The 18,470-nt window shown below is 28.1% G+C and overlaps 1 long non-coding RNA gene across 1 annotated transcript; it reads right to left on the bottom strand.

The window, feature by feature from the left end:
• Positions 1–263: 263 nt before the first annotated feature.
• Positions 264–1,890, bottom strand: LOC135122333 (uncharacterized). The gene is made up of 3 exons (XR_010279337.1): positions 1,819–1,890; positions 1,687–1,758; positions 264–311 (listed from the first exon to the last, which is right to left on the bottom strand). It is a non-coding gene; the product is annotated as an uncharacterized LOC135122333 (long non-coding RNA).
• Between the last annotated feature and the right edge of the window lie 16,580 nt (positions 1,891–18,470).

Raw genomic sequence — 18,470 nt, 5'->3', positions numbered from 1 at the left:
TTTGATTTTTTATTTATTTATATTTAAAAGTTAAACTCATTTGTGAAAAGTTTTATTTAATTATCAATAAAATTTTTATTTAAATTGTTAATGTCATAAATTAAATAATAATTAACAATTTATAATAATAAAATTTACAATAAATTTTAAAATAATAAAAAGTTTATATGTAAATTACCAATTTTCTCAGATGTGCTAAAATAATTAAAAAAAATTCCCAATTGTTATAAATGAATTACAGATAATTTAATTGAGTCAAGTCTCGAAAGGTGTGCCCAGCTATCGAGCCTATTAAATTATCCCCGAGCGCTCTATTTAATTAAAAATTAACATCATAAACAATTCCGTTTTAATTTATAATTATCAATTTTTTTATTAAAAAAAACATTCTCAAAAAATAGAAAAATTTAAGATTAAAATTTATGAAAATTTATTTTAAGATTAATTACTTTTATTTTAAATTAGAATTAGTTTACAAAAGGAATATAAGTAATTTTTAAAGAGTCAGAAAATAAATTTTAAGTAATTTCATTTTTATTTAATAAAAATAATTAAGTAAAAAGAAAAAAAAAATTTCAAAAATGAAAAATATGAAAATCAATTATTTGTTTTAACTAAAAATTGAAAATTTAACAGTAAAAGTGTCAAGAAAATTAGAAATCAAATCTTAATTTTTTTTAATTTTTTATTATTACAATTAATTATAAAATCAGTTAGAAAAAAATAGTTTAATTTGGAAATTTTAAAGAAAACCAAAATACAAATTTAGATTATTTTCATTTCGAATTAATATTTATAATTTATTTAAACGAAAACAGTAAATAAAAAAATCAGAACACAATTTTTCATTATTTTAAAGAAAACAATAGAAAAACTAAATTTATATAATTTAAATTAATATTAAAGAAAACAGTAAACTAAAAAATAGAAAATTTTCTGATGTATATACAAAAAAATCAAAAAAGAAATTTTGCAAATTATTTCCAAATAATAATTAATTTTAAAAAAAACCGTAAATAAAAACTTAAAAATTCAAAAAGAAAGTATAGAAAAAGTCTTTAATTTAGTTACAAATTATTATTTTGGTTAGAGAAATCAGTAAACAAACAAAAAAAAATAAATTTTAAACATAAATTTACAATAAAAAATTAGAAACAAAAGTTTTAAGTACTTTCAATTTCAATTGAAAAATTTCAAAAGAAAATATAAAACCAATAAAAAAAAATAAAATATATCTAAATTAATTAATAAATATTTTAAAAAAAAAGAAGTAAAAAAAAATCAGAACACAAATTTTATTTAAATCATTTATAAAAAATAATTATTTAATGAAAACAGAGAACAAAAAGGAACAAGTTAAAAAAAAATTATAAAGAAAGTCAAAAAACATAATTTATACTTAATTTAAGAAATTTTTCAATGTTATGATTATATACAAATAAACATTTTCATTCTTAAATTATTTGTTTACTTTTTATTAATTATTTAAGAATTAAATTATTAAAAAATTTATTATTATTATATTATGAATAATAATTTTTGTTATACTATTTATTATGGTATCAATTATTTTTACTTATATATTTATAATACTTTGACTATTAATATTTTCAAGCATAATAGATTAGTAATTATAAAGTTTTTAAAAAAAACTTTAAAAGAAAGATTATAAAAATTATAAATTACAAGTATTCGAGTTGTTCAAGTCCAATAAACATGGCGCTGTTTAGTGCTGTAAGTTCGTTGCAGTGCAACCATCTTTAAAATTTTTTTTTTAAAATACTCGAAAATGTAAAAAGATCAAATAACCAAACTTACAATGTTTTTAAATTGACTAAACTTCTAAATGCGTAGTCTGCAATTTGACTAATGGAATTATTATGGAGAGCTCTTTTTTTTGTATATAAAATTTACTTTAATTTTGTTTTGAGTTAAAATTAAAATTTTAAAAAAGTTTAATAAATGATAAACAGAACAAACTTTGTTACACAGACTTACAATTTTTTAAGATTGTAAAGTCCTTTGAAATAATAATCTTCAATGTTAGTAAGTTTGTTATTGTCAAGCCATCTTCAAACAGAATGTAGCAATTCATATATGAATATAATTATTTTAGCTGCAGCACCAAAAAGAAAAGAGAATAGAGAATTAAATTACAAAGTTTCTAAATTAGAAAGTTTTTCAAAGGTTGCTGGAGGAATTGCAGAAATAGAATTGTAATGGAGGTATCTAAAAGTGTTGGGTCAATTTTATTTATTATTTATGCAAAAATTTAAAGAACAAGTACAACAATTTGGCTCTTTAAGCAATTTAAATTTGATTTAATTTATACAAAACGTAAAATCACAGTTTTTTGGTAGATCCATGATTGCGGTATCAAATTTATTTATGCCTATAGCTTATGAAAACTTACAATTCACTTAATAAAATTAGACCTTGAAAGCTATTCTCTTCAAAGGACTGAATATGGTTATAAGAAAGTAATCTTTTTGTAAATAGTAAATCAAAATTTATTTTTATTGCTGCAAAAAAATTTACAAAGTGCTTAGCAATGGGGAAATCGTGTCGTCTACGATAAAATTATTAAGAGAGCATTGTGAAAGATCCCTAATTAATAAATTATAGTTTTCATCTTCAGTGTACTCTAAAATCTTTGTTTAGAAGTATATATATAGAAGCTTTAAAGTCTTTAATAATGTAAAGATCTTTCGGGGTTATAATAAAAATTTAATAAAAAAAGTTTCGATTATACGCCGTCAAAGCACTGTAGTTAACTTTTGTTATTAAATAATAAATATATGCTGCTTGTATACTTTAGATAATTCTTGTAGACTGTATTATAATATATCGTAGAACAAGAGTTGATGTACGGTTAACTCACAAATAAGTTTGGCTAATATTAGGAAGGCATCTTTCTGGAAATGTCAATCTAAACCCAAATGCTGTTGCCGCTAATATAGATAAAGCAAGATAAAGCATGCCTACTTTTAGACGTTTTTCTCTTTTGAAATCGACTCCTTATATATGCATAGCTTATATTATTAAATACTCGGATTTATACCGTAATTTTTATAATGTTGCTGCTTATTACAAGTACAAGTAAACATATCTAATAATTCTAAATTAAACTTTAAACTATGTTATTTGTGTTTTAAACTTTTTATGAAACATCTTTTAACATTTTTTTGTTTTACGTATATATGATGACATAGAATAGTTATTTCTTTGTATCTATAAAGATAATCCAATAAAAGGCTATATTCTCAATATAGTACCTCACAGCTAAGAAGTTCTGAAATAGCTGTAATAGAAACTAAATAGTATTAGAAAAAGCAAAGATAAGAGTTTGAGATCTTTTTAAAATATTATATTTTATATCACTTTCCCAATTTTAACAATAAAAATATTAATTTCGTATTAGAATAAATGTAATATTCGCTTTAATTTTATTTTTATTAAAGTAAAATAACTAAATTTATCTTAAGTGACGCATAACCAAATTAGATCATTACAAAGCTTTTTTGCTACAAATCAAGGTTATCCTATTATGACTAAATTTCACAGGTACTTGACTAATACTTCTGTGGTAACTTATTCGAAAACTTTTATATTAATGGTCAATATTTAGCGTTGATCTAATGTGAATTTTTAGTAGAGTTTGGAAATTTTGTAAGCCATATCAACTTAAAAAACGATTATATTTTAGTAGATAAACATTGACAAACTCTCTTAGAAGACTAAAGTTATAAAGGTTTGTGGGGCAAAGTGTAAAGTATATCTCTTGTGTGTAATAAAATTTTTGTTGACGTTTCTAAAATTAGAGCAAGACTTATTCGTCAATAATGTATTAAAAATTATTAAATTATTGCATAAAATCTTAAGTTAAAAGTTATGGTAAAAATTTAAAAATAATTTTTTAACTTAAAAAGTAGTGTTTTATTGTAATACTGAAAATACTTACCTATACTTACTCTATTTTAAAATAATGGGAAGAAACAATTTTAAGAACTGTAAAATACAGAAAACATGTATTCGGTTACTTAAGAGCATTGAATAATTGTTAAAATAAATTTATAATTAATCTATATTATACAATAATAACTACCTAACTTTGTAACCCTATAGGTGCCTTCCTTTTGCTATAATTATAAGACCATAACAGAACGTGGTATAGTAAATATTAGGTAACCAAAGTGAAAATAAAATGAGAAGTATTTTTTATATAAATTTATTAAAAGAACGAATAAGAAACTAAAAGAGATTATTTAAATTAATATAAAAGAATAAAAAATTATAATAATATTGATATAAAAAATAATTACAGTTTTTTATGTATTTAATGTTTAAAAAGAAATTAATATAAGATTAAAATAAGTCAACATCTAGAAAATATTCGATTTAAAGACTATACCTCTAAGCGCTCTTCAAAAGTATTGCGGAATGGATTCACAAATGTTACTTTTTGTTATCTTTTCGTATCTAAAACAACTTATATTATTATAATAACTTTATTACATTTCGTATTTAATAGAGCATTTAACTTCGCTAACTTCTGTGTGTAATTAATAACTTATATTAGATTTTACTGTTAGGAATGTATATCTCTACCTCACTTAACCTGTTTATTAAAAACTTTGAACACGATAAAAATACTAGCAAGCATATCCATTTCTCGATAATACACAATCGAGCTCTTCTAATTTTTTCTTGGTGAACTTCAAGTTACACAGCTAAACCCCATATCATTCAAACAAAATGTACACTAAGCTATTGTGTCTTTTATATATAATAGCGTAGTCGTTAAATCTTTTCGATTGTGTTTTTTTTTAATAAAAAAGGTCTAGTGCTTAAAAGTTATTAGCATTTTTATGGAGATGCAGCAATAAAATAGGTTAGAGTTCCAAGGAACTTTGGATACCGGATACTTTTAATTACTAGAAGATTTTAAGGCATTTAACCCAACTATTTTTTTTCAACAGTACAATTTAAATCAAATGGTTTGAAGTACGCTAAAGTAGATCCGTTTACCGTCTCTCCAAAACTTTAAAAAAAAAATAGTGAAGCTTTTCTTGGAGTATACTTTTGCAATATTATAAGTGCTAAAGAACGTAAAGATTAGATACCTTTTAACTAATTAATACATCTAACAATGGATTATAAAATAATATTTAACTTTCTTTATTTTCTAAATAATTACTATAAATAAGCGAAATATTAACTTTGTAAATTTGTATTACAACAAGAAAGGAAACCGAAAGTAAGTCCAACCACCGTTGTCAAAACTCTAGGTTTGTAATTTTTTTAATTACATGGGTATTATCCATCTTAGATTTCGAAGAAATTGCGCCGCAATGTTTGTAAAGAAGTCAAGAAGGCTTTGAGCACGACTTACAATGCAGAAAAACATTATCTATTATACGGATTCTTCGTACAAATTCTACCTAAATTTAAAGTTATATATAATTTGTTAAAAAAAATTATAATTTTTACGGTTGCTAGTGTTTTTAAAACCCGGCAACTTCTATGACCTCCACTTGTTATTAATAAATTGTCATTATTTTTTTTAAAGCAAAGTTGTAAAGTCGGTTTTTTTAAATACGTTATCTGTTTTACTTTGAAATTAATTTTAAATGAAAATAAAATTAGGCTATGATACTTAATAAGGCGTCTTGTACTTTATACTAATACATCTGTATAAGAATAAACTTTGAAAAAGTTGTTTAGTAAAAAAATTTATATCGGGAACAAAAGCGTGTAATATATTGAGAAATTCTTCCGAGCATAATACGTGGTTTATAAGAAGACCTAAAAAGCCGTGGACGCTGAGAAGTAAAGACCTGTTTCAAGTTGTTTTATGATAGTTAATGTAGAGCCTTACTGTTGTCTATATATTTTCTTTGTTCTCTATCTTCTCTAATAAGTTAAATTATAACCATTTAGAGAAGTTAGGAAGTACGATTTGAAGACAGTCTAAACGGAAATTAACCTTAGTCATAATTTTTTTTATAATGTACATACATAGTTTTTGCTATATAAGCATTTGAAACCCGCATAGAAGAAACAAGGTTAGGTATTAAAAAAAAATAATAGCTTAAGGTATAACATGAAGACACATAAGCCCCAACTTAAATAAAAAAAAAATATTTAAAGCTTGGAGGTAACACATTGAAATCGGGTGGAATAAGACATATAATGAAATAAAACACGACACTAATAAGTCGTATATATATAAATCTATAAATGAATAAAAAAAATGTGGTATCAAAAATTTTTAACTAAAGGGAAATTAGATAATATGAAAAAAGAACTATTATTATTTACTAATGAATAAAGCTTAAAAATTTCAAAACATATGGAAAAAAAAATTTGGTTTGTAACGAAACAAGATAACTAGATTTGTGTGTGATATATAAAGAAATACTTTAAAGTAAACGCTTCAGCGCTAAACTGTAAGGTGTCGAATTTTTTTTTTTAATCTTAGCTTTTAGTTTTTAACAGTCCCGTGTTTAGTTTATTATGTATTAAAATATATATTATTAACTGCTTATCGTACTCCCTACTATCTTACGAGGGGCGTACTTTAATATATATAAGATAGGTTTTTTCGCTTCATTAAAGTAAGGGCCAACCATTTTTATTTTTGAGAGAATAATAAACCGCTTCATTCTTAATATTGAAAATCGTGTTTATCGAAGCGGATGAAGTATTTGTTCAGATTATTGCTGCAGTATATGGACTCCTCTGGTGATCATTTAGAGAACACTGCCTCAGCTTTTGCAGCTAGAGAAATTACATCTCTTGCAATCACAGGGAACAAACTTTTAATATTAAATAATTCATATTTCAGTGTTTTAAATATCGCTGACGGTTCCAATGCAAATAAAATGATCTTCCATAAAAATTGAGGTGCATACAAGCTCCTAAGTCGCCCTAGCAATAAAAAAAATTTATTAACAACCTATATTTTATTTGTTTATTTTAAAAATAGAAGCGTTAACTGCTAAGATGCGACAAGACGCTACAAAAATTTTATTCTAGAATGTAAAGCTTGCTTTTTTATGATAATCGAATCTTCACTAAAGTACTAGGCGATTTTGAACAACAAAAATTTATTATTACCATCTTTACAGCTTAAAGATTGCATAATTATATAGAAAAGCTATAAATCAAATGCGTTAAAGAAATGCCAACCAAACTTATATTTCTTTACTCACCGAAAGTACAAATAACGATTATTATACTGAAAGAAAAGTGTAAATGTAAATCTCTGGATTCTGTCGCGATTATTATAAAAAAATTTAGTAACCACTAAATAATATTTTTCTTTGTCTTCCTTTTAAATTAGCAGCTATAGCATATGTTAATTTTATAAAAAGGGAGAAGACAATTATACAGACTTGGTTACGCAGTAAAAAAAAATAGCAATACAAGATTTCTTTACTAGTTATACAGCGGTCCACCTGCTAAAGCAACTCTCTTAAAACCTACACTAAAAAAAAGATTGTAACACTTGCACCAACTAATTAATAAATAGGTGCATAGGGTAGATACTTGTTTATCGACAAATATTTTAACCTTTCCTTTTAGTAGCTACTTAAAAATTATTGTTAATTTTTGGATTTTTCTTTATTCAAGACGACAAATATCAAGGCTCTGCCCGTCACAAACTTGACTTTGTTGACTTGACGAAAGCATTGTAGTAGAGTATCTGCACAAATCACGTTATATTAATCTTTTATTAAAATTAAAAAGTAGATTTTGTAGATCACGAGAGCAAAATCGTTTAACATTTCCATTAAAAAATTATATTACCAACTGAAAATATGAATAGCTCTTAAGTAATAAAAAAATAACTTGAGTAGGTTCCAGGTAAATAAATAAACAAAGCTTCAAGAAGGCATTTTCAATACGTAAAACCGTCATACTCGAAAGTTTTCGTCCGTAACTCAGCGGTTAAGAGTGTTGACGGCGCATACTCTAAGGCCGTGGGTTCTATCTTCACCGACGCGGCTCTCTTTTTCAGTCTTTGGCGGTAGTGTATTTAACCTCGCCCTCATAAATTCTAAAATATTTAGAATAATGGAGGGTGGACACTGAGGGTTTTAGAGTTTTTGCAAAATATTGGCCTTACCCTGGTTGTAGTAACTTCTCCTTTGTTAATAATAGAGTTTATCGGTCACTTTTTGCGAGTTTAAGAAGACTTTGGAATTACCATATCAAATTATCAAATATGTTAAAAGATCTTAGCATCATAAAAATTATAATTTCCAAATACATCTAGTGCACCTTATAAAAAGTAATACAATCTCTTGCAGTCGAAGGTACTGCAGTTGTATGTAATAATTTTAATTATTAAAAAAACTAAAACTACTTTTAGTATACAAAGAGTCCATAAATTATATGCTGAAATAATGCACATTCTTGTCCTTTGAATTTTTAAAACATAGAAGTAATGGTGATGAAATATTAATAGTTTACGATTAGTAAAAATATATAAAATTTCAGGAACAGCTTTTAATCTCTTTAAAAGGCGCAATTATATTTTTGCACCCTGCTTTATCTTTTTTAGGAATACCCTGTTATCTGTGCTTGCATTATTTATTGAAAACTTTTCTAATATTTTCTTTTTCTACAAATGTTCCGTTTTATAGGTCGCAGAGCTTTTTAAAAAAAAATTTCATAGGGGTTAAATTTAATAAATGAGTATACCATCTTTCAACTATCTTAATTTTGTTTTCATAATAAGCACGTAAACAGTATAAAAATGTGCTACCTAAAGTTATTTCTCTACATAAACAAGAAGTAACTTAAGTAATACATAAAAAAACTTTGACTCTTTTACCTACATTATTTTTAAAATTAAAACTTTTTGCTAAAAGTGTTAGTATAAAGTATAATAACCTCATTTCCTTTTAAGTCTATAGAATTTTAATAACTAATTTAACATCATGAATTACGTAAGCTACTGCTGAAAGAGCGCATAAACTAAACAGTATAATAAGATTTTTATCAAAATTACATGCAAAAATGCAAATGTGGTATGTTTGGAAAGGAACTAGCAGAAACTACATGAATTTATAAATTTTTTTGAGCGCTAATTTAATAAAAAGAATTTAAGTTATCGGAATTTGTGTACATTTTTACTTCGAGAAATTTAAAAAAATATCTATTACTGTTTTAATACGGAGTACTATCTCGCATACAACAAATTTCTTTTCACTTAAAGCTTGTTTACCAGAAATAGTTACTTTACACGACCATTCTTATAATGCAGCTCAACAAATGGCTTTTCTTAAAAACAAATTTATCAGTAATTAATATTCCTGTGACGCTATTCTTTTATTGTGATCTAATATAATTAAAAGCGGCGTTAACTGCCGATTCTTAAAAGTATTCTTTAAATTTTTTTAAGCAATTTTTCTTATTTAGTGAAGTAGTGTAATTCTTAGATATTATTCAACTGATCGTCTATTAATTATTAGCAACTTGATAAATTTAGAAGCTACCAATTGCTCAAGTTTATAAAACCCTTTATATATGTTGCGTCAACTGATCTTAGTTTGTTAAAGGGTAACTTCCTGCATGTTAACTGACGATAGTTAAAAAATGCATTTTAAATTCTTCTTTAATTAAACATAGTTTTTATAATACTGGATGTTTTAAACTTTTTTATTTATTACGAGTTTTACTATTTTAAAATTTTTTTTTTATATATCTAGTAAATTACAGGCAAGTTTAGTTATAATGTACTCTTATTACTGAGTAACTATTATTATAATGTAAACTGATTGGTTTACTTTGGTTTCCGGTTCCATTGTTTCAGAGGTTTCCTTGCCCGCTTTGGTAATATTCCTTTTTAGTGTGTTCAACAAAAACATATATTCTCCAGTGTTAGTCATCTGCTTTAAGATACGCATTACCAGTGCCAGTATGACAACCTCTCTTTTAGATTCTAAAAGTAACGAAAATATAGAGAAAGACCCATTTCTAATTCTTTTTAGTAGTCCTGACACCGCCAAAGTTGTCAATACTTACCTAGAACATCAATACAGCGCAGAAAATTACTGTTTCATAATAAAAGTATTTGAATATCAAGCTCAAGATAAAAAAAGTGAAAGGAAAAAAATAGCCAACTCTATTTGCAAGACATTTATTTATCCAGAAAGTCCTCAACAAATAAATATCCCTGCGAGTCTCTCTAAACAAATTCAAGAAAATATGAAAACAGTCCCTCCAGATTTATTTTCAGCGGCGAAAACTCATATTTTAAACTTAATGAAGAAGGGTTTTTTTCCAAGTTTTTCAAGGAATATTTCAGAACTTGTAAAAAAAAGCTGGGCTCGAGTACTTAATAAATATTCAGTTGATACAGTGGGCATCACATTTTATGAGAAGTTATTTGACAAAAAACCGGAAATAATCCCCTTGTTTTCAGGAACCGATTTTGCTCATAGCCGTAAAATGTTTGTAATGGTAATTAACAAATGTGTTTCTTCTTTAGCTGATTTGAAACAAATAATACTCGACATTGATGACTTAGCCATTAAGCATTGTAAATATGGGGTTGCCAAGGAACATATGAAATTCGCAGGTGAGGCCCTAACTCAAACCTTAAAAGAATTCGACGAATCGTGGGACAACGAGGTAGAAGAGGCTTGGTATTTTGTCTTCTCTCTTATTGCAGCATTAATGAAGCGTTGGCTTCCTGGCGCCGACATAAAACGTGGAAAAAGCATTTGTACTTTGCAATGATTATCTTGTTACCTACATTTATTATTAGAATTGATATCCTATGATAATATAATTATATATATAGCTTGAAATAATTACAATTACTTTACTCAACCACAACCTGATGTAATGGGCCTAATATTTAGCTATATATAGATGTTTACAAATTCGAATTATTAAAATAAAATTCTTAATTTATTCTAATTCCTTTTAATATCTTGACAATAAGCATATAATTGTGTCTATGATTTTTTAAGTCCTCGTAACCCTAAACTAACCCTTATTATAAAAATATTTATAGTCCTTTAAGTAATATACATTTCATATTACCAGTTATTATATAAAACGTATCAAGCTCTAGGATTTAAGGTCTGTACTATAACAAATGTTACAACCTAAAGCTGTTTTGTAATTAAAATTATTGCGTATATAGCGAGCAAAATCATAAGCTAAAATTAATGTTAACTAGTTTGAAAATATTAAGAAACCAAACTTATTAGCACTGAAGCCGTGAGCAAGCAAACTTCGATAATAGAGTTATATTGTGCTCCAAGAGTATAACTAATGTGACACCTCGAGACTAGTAGGATTAACCTTCACTACTCATTTTTGAAACCTAATATAGCACACTAAAAATAATACCTAAAATTATGTTTCATTTATTATTATTCCTACCTTTGCATTCTCTAGTAAAAGGAAAAATCTTTTGCACATGTTTCTTTCCTTCTATTATTATTCGGTAACGACTAAAACCACCAATCTATATTAAGCGAATAGATTTAAAGTTACCCAAAATTACACATTTTTACCCCTGTGTGAGTTAAGTAGATTTCTCGTTTATGTTGGCATATTCAAACTTACGAGAGCTACAAAAGTACAAAAAAAATAGGGGTTTTTTCAGGTCTTCCTATGGCTAAGGTTGGCTGTGATAGGGATTTTGAGGGTTTGAATGTTTACAAAAAATTACGAACAGAACCTCGTGACTTGTTAGTCAACCTCAGCAGGTAAAATAATTGAGGCAGGCCTCATTATGAATAAAATATTTTCATAGCTAGCGAAACTCTATAAATCCGTTTATATGCTTTAAGATTTCAACATATTTTTACAATTCTATTCTAAAAGTTATATAAAATCATTATTACACAATAAAGTAATATTAAAATTAACAATAGAGCTGAACTTCTCTAATTTGTCTTTATATGCAAAAACTAAAGTTTTCTTATATCTTTTTTTAATTTTTTTATAGTTTGAGTTAGAAATAGGTAAATTATTTAATCGTGGTTATAGGATTTCAAAATCTGGTTACTGTAAGCTAAGTGAACTTTTCTTTTTAGGTTTAAAAGGAACTTTAGTTTCTTAGCGCTTTAGGTGTTTTTACACTTTACGAAACAGTTGTGTATTGTAAGCTACAATAAACGCCTATAGTTTTACTTGAACTCCCTGAAGGTTCAGCTTCAGCCTTTATTTATTTAACATAATATTTCGTTTGACTAAGTAATTTGACCTTATAAATTGGTTATAAAAAGCCCTTTTTTTTTTTAGTTATAAATATGCAAACAATAATAATTTTTAACAATTACTAAAAATTTGAAAAGGGTACCGTTAGTTTATTTTGCTTTTAGTGCACCTGCAAAATATAGATTTTGTACGACAAATTAGATATAAGAGATCTTGTAAAACAGAAAAGTTAAAGAGTAAAGAGTACTAAATAGCAAGGACACAAAGTGCTAAGAAAAAAAGTAGTTCAAAGGAATGTAATGTAGCCAATTAGTAAATAACTTTATACTACTACTAATAGAAATACCAAGAAAAGTATGTTAAACGGTTCGCTTGGTCAAAATATACCGTACAAGATTTTATAATTTGAAGTATATATAAATATATATCTGAAATCTTAGATTGAAGTAGAGATAATATATATTATAATTAAAAAAGGTACACTAATGACCCTAAAACAGAAAGATCCAAAATTTAAATTCGCTAACACAGTTCAACTTAAGCCCAAGTCAAAAATAAACAATGCCTTCAACAATTAGGAAAAATAAAAAGTAAAAAAATTTATGGATCTACAAAAAAATCCTTTTTAGTTTTACAACAACCTTCTTTAAAAAGCCAAAATCAACTAAAAAATCTAAAAATTTCTAGTAAGAACTACAGATGGCCTGCGACGGGCATCCAACGATAAATTTGAAAGAGTTTCCTTAAGTAAAAGACTTACAACTTTTTTATTTCAACCCTATTTTTTTATGTAGCCTGACTAGTTTTCCAATAGGACCCACTTCAGGAGCTATCTCTAAAAACTTGCAATAGCTAACTTCATTACTTCTGTCTTCGGAATCTTCTGTGCCATCTTTTAACTTTTTATCTTGTTTATCCACGGGCAAGTTATCAATCCTTTCTATTAAGACATTAACAAATCTAAAAAGGTTGTCCACTTCCTGAAAAAGGCTCTAGTACATTCGGGATGCCTAAAGCGTCGGATATCGGACTTTCAACGTTAGTAGGTTTATCAGCACACTGATAACCCCTAAAAATATCTAAAGGCCCCCACTTGATACAATCTTGCAGTGCAATTCTATTGAGCTGTAAATCGATCTTAACAAGCTCAAAATATGCGTGAGTGGCAATACCACAAATGCCAAACCTAAAATTTGTCCATATACGTATTTCTAGCTCTAATAAAAAATTCTTGGGATAAAAGATGTTTATGCCATTAAATAATTTAAATTTTAAACATTTATTAGCTTCGATTCTCCTATTAGCGTCTTTAAATTGAGATTGCACCGGCAAAGAAAAAAGTATTAGCTAAAATCAATGGCAACAGCTTGAAATATCTTAAATTTTCCTTTATGCTCAAGGAGACCATGAATCAACGCACCATTTCTTTAAAATCCCATTTAACTATAACGGTCCTATTAGGTTACCCTTCAAGTACTTTGTCTACTTGATGCAATATTTCTCATCTTTTATATATAGTAGCTCCTTTTGATATACAACTGAATTAAACTTATTACCTTCAAAATTTTCATTTCCTGGAACAGGTTTAAAAAGGGTGGTTTATGTTCTCCAAGCTTCTATAAAAATTCTTCATTAGTAAGTTTAAATCGTCTATTGATGCATTCAGTCATACACCCAAAAGGAAGCTTTAAATATGATTTATCAACCATGAAAAAGAAATTTGAATGTATATAACTCTTAAAGGAAACAACATTATTCACTTGCACTCTTGAAAATGTGTTAACTTTAAAGTAGAAATATTAACTCGGTAGATTTGAGTATGTTCGTATGTACTCATCTACAACAATGTCCAAAATCTCGCTTTTTCCCATAAATTCTATGAATATAACTCTTTTCAAGCTTATCCCTAAAGAGGGACAAAAACTTCTATTATAATCCACCCAGTTAATTAAAGTTTGCAATATATCAACCTTTTCTTCTGGAAGATCTTTAATTGTATCCAGAGGAAGAATCGGAAGTTCAAGGTCTCTTCGAAATAAACACGGCACACTTCGAAACCGTCTTTACATAGCAATTCTTTCAATACTATCTCAAAAACAACCCTATAAAACAAAAAATTACAAACGGAAGAGAAAAAACTATTAAAAATATTTCAAGCATTCGTTACAACTTTTTCGCGCAGAACTGACGTTTTACAACAGAAAAAGCCAGCCTTCTCAACATCCATCTCAAAAATTCTCCTTGACATGCCAAAAGTGTAAAAACTCTGTACACGGTAACCGTTTAAGGGATACATAGATTCCAGACCCTTAAGAATACTTAATTTTATCTTTTTCACGCCGCACTAACCGTTTTCCCTAAAAACAAACTGTACCCAGAATAATTAATCGTTAGTAAACCTCCAGAGTAATGCGTATAAAAACCACTCTTGTAATGTTTAACACAAATTAAAAGAGTACTGTAACAGTTATTGTTGTCATTATAAAAATTTTTTAAGCCCAACTTGTTGTTTTTACTGAAAGAAGTAATAGTATTGCAGTTACCTGTAAGATTATAAAAATAAACTGTGCGTCTTTTTAAAGCCGGAACTTTGAAGGAAAGTTTCGTCTATAAAAAACCGTTTCCAAAAAATTTCTATGGTTATGTCTTCTTTTATAAATTTGAAGAGGCAAAGGCTCAGGTATCGTTAAATTTTGTATAACAGTTCTAACTTTTCATTATTATATAAGAATCTTATACTTTACTAATGAAACTTTGAAGGTAAAAAACATTTGAGCGCTGAATAACAATCTTTAAATATTTATCCATTGATAAAATGACTTTCATAGTTGACTTTTATATTCCTTGCCGACAAATTTTCAAAAGGAACAGAAGAATTTAAATGTCGTTAAGTCACAAGAGATATAAAACATTTGTGAATGAACATTATCAACTCGGCCTCTCTTATTAAACATAAAAAAAAATCAACGCAACTAATATCAGTATAAGTTGATGATAAAAGCCACGCTAGCAAGCCCCTAAACTCAAAAAACTGATTTCCAAAGCGCAATGTATCTGATCTATTTAAGATAGTCTTTCCTTTTAATTTCAAAGCCCTATCAGACGATATTAACTTACGAAACTCTTCAGTTTTACAAGCACCCGTTAGGCCCTCAGTATTTAATAGATAGTAATAGTCCTTCACAAAAGAGTCAAATTTTTTAATCAGGAGAGCACGAACAAAGAGTGTTTTCTAAATAAATTGGCGTCCTCTCCTTCAAAAAAGGCCCGGAGAGAAACAAATAAAATTTAAGTGAATAAAGAAGGAAGAAACAACTGCCAAAGTGTAGTAATACAGAAAGTCTATACTACCTTATTTTTACAAACTGTTGTCTACCAACAGGGAATAAATTAATAAACTAGAGCTAATAACCAGTTCACTCCCAAATAATGTATATATACGTGAAAAGGTCTGTTTGATCGTAGTATACGTTTAAAATTACAAGTTCCTTCTAAAAAGGAAGCGAGTTTTTAATAAGACGAAAACAAAAGGAATTAACACAAAGGTAAAATGGTTTCCTTAGTATCCCCTGTTAAAACGCTTAACTTGACAACACTTTTAGTAAGAGAGCAGGCAAAATCCAAGAATAGTAGAAAATTTAAAATTATCGTCAAGTTAAATTAACAAAACAGATTTATATAATTTTTAATAAAGTAACAAGTCTAAAAATTATAGATAAAAAAAAGGTACTTTAATAAAAAAGGATATATGATAGATTGAATACGTAATAGAATAACTAACCAAATAATAAAGGAGTATAATTAAAAAAAAACAACTAAAACAGAAAAAGGAGCAAAAAAAACAAAAAGAGAAAGCTGGATACCAAAAAGACGAAGTGTCACATATTATAGAACTGGTTTACTACAGATGTGATTTATGATCGATCGCTGCTTAATTTACTTTAATCGAGGGAGCAAACACCACAAGTTCCATAATAATTCCATGCGCCATTAACGAGAGCAGGTGCGTGTTATCATAGCTAAATAGTTTATAATAAAAAGACGTAAAAGCAAGTAATAATAATATTAAATGTAATGGAATGGATTAGTTCCATTCCATATTATTATTAATATATATATATTATCAAGTTAATATAATAAACTATAACCTTAGTCATATCCCTCCTCTCTTTTAATAGGCCTAAGAAATGTTATGACCGCGAGTACTTGGCAACCAACGAGGAGTCATAATCAAGAGTCTGTCAAACAAGATAAACTTAAATAGGCTGAAGGTTACACTTTCTATGTAGTTAGCTGTTGTGCACAAAGCAAGGGGCATCCAACATTTTTAGGACGCGATTTTTGTAGTGTTTGTAGTCGATGAATATGTTTGTTTAAAAAATAGGCACAAGTGATAGAGTCCTAGACCACCAGCGGGTTATAGCTACAGAAACTCTTTTTTAAATGCAATTTGCTTTTCCTGCATAGTAAGGGATCTAACACGGCTATTGCTTTTTCTGGTTTAAAAACGACTTAAGAAAGATGAGAAGTTGAGCTTAATCGTTCGTCGCGCCCAATTCTGAGATATCTAACCTTCTTACTTCGAGGATTGACAGTTTACTAGAGGTCTAGGGGAGTAGCCCTCCCTTTGAGAAAATTACAAAGCCACTTTTCGACTCATTAATTATCAACCTCCCCGTGGAAAACCATGTCTCAATTACTATCATCTGAAACTGAACGTTTTTAAACACCAGACAGGCGGGTTTTGAATTATACTATAAGGCTGTGTTGTCAACGTATTTTGAGTCTAATTTCTATTTTTTCGCCAATTGTGGCATGTCCCACATGTAGATAGAAAAAAGTAAAGGGGGTACTAAGAAACCTTGTGAAACACCCGCCTTTAATAGTCTAAAAGCGGACTTCAACGAACTTACTCTAGCGGTAAAGGTCCTGTTCGTTAGATATGAGGTGTACCACTACAGTCAGGTAAAAAAGGAAGCTAGATCACCGTGTCCTGTTTTATCGAAGAGCCTTCTCAATATATATAAGACCACACGTGTTACTTTTTTTTATCAGAAAGTTTTTGCAGCTTCCCTCGTAAGCCTAATTATCTAGTGAATTGTGGGGTACTTAACTCGATAATAAAATTGAATATTAGGCAGGGTGCACATACCATCCACAAATTCTTATAATTTATAAAGAACCCCGCTTCAGCCTTCTTTCCTAGGCAGGACAATAAGCTTATTAGGTGATAATCTTTAATAAAACAGTTAGAGGGACTAGTTTTAGGAATAAAAATTACTTAAGCTAGTTTCCACAGTTCGGGGTGGTAGGCTGTGGTAAGTATTTGATTAATTAATCTTAAAATCATAGAGATAGCTCGTGAAATTAAGTTTTTAAGCATTATCGGTATCCGGGTCTTTTCTAGTATTAAGGAATTGGATGATATTTTAAGTTTTCGCACTGGTGGTAAGCTTAACCTTGACACATATGTTAGGTCCTAAAAGGTAAGAAATAGTTATGGTAGACACATGCTTAAAGCGGTGCGGATTCTAATATTTTGAGTGGGCTGCCAGTGCGTTAGCTAATGCCTCTACTATTTCGGAGGGCCTCGTAGCTGAGGCCTCCAGCACCATGTATGAGCGGTTTTATGCCCCTAGCATCAGTAGATCTAATAGTTCTTGTTGATTTCCTTAAAGATTTATTAGCTGGCCCAAAAGAATATATTTTTTGCCAGCTCTTATGAAAAAAAACATGCAATTTCTCCTTAACCTCAAAAATTGATCTGGTTGTAAAGTTTTCTATCGTTTGGAAACAAGAGTTCAGGCATCTTGCTTTTACCTTCTCTTAATTTGGGATCTAATATGGTCTAGTAGGTTATATTGTTGGTTTTTTATGGGCCTACTATAGTTCACCTTTACAGCTCCTTCCGTTGGCACAACAGTCGAGTCTAAATCGAGTGCTTTGCCAATGAAGTGCTGCATGATGACTATGCTTTTGTCTAAATATTCCTGAAATGTGGGAAAAACTGACTACCTTTTTAACACAAGTTGTCGAGACCGACTAATCTCCTATCTCTATGAGGAATGGGATTAAGATCAGAAGAGAGTACAACTAGCATATCGACAATGACAGGTACTTAAATAAGTTATGTTACTGTGGCGATTTTGGACCGATAACTATTAAATTTTTTTGCCGGCTATTTCGGCAAACCTTATTTCATTGTCGTCCCTCCGCCTTCTATTCCATAAAGGGTTTTTAAAGTTTAACTCTCCAGACATTAAAACTCCGCAATTTTAGGC

The sequence above is a fragment of the Zophobas morio genome, unplaced genomic scaffold (genome assembly GCF_036711695.1).
Source record: "Zophobas morio isolate AGI-343-1 ecotype UQ-CSIRO unplaced genomic scaffold, CSIRO_AGI_Zmor_V1 ptg001108l, whole genome shotgun sequence".
In the NCBI taxonomy this organism is placed as follows: domain Eukaryota; kingdom Metazoa; phylum Arthropoda; class Insecta; order Coleoptera; family Tenebrionidae; genus Zophobas; species Zophobas morio.
This window is presented reverse-complemented; position numbering and strand designations above follow the sequence as displayed.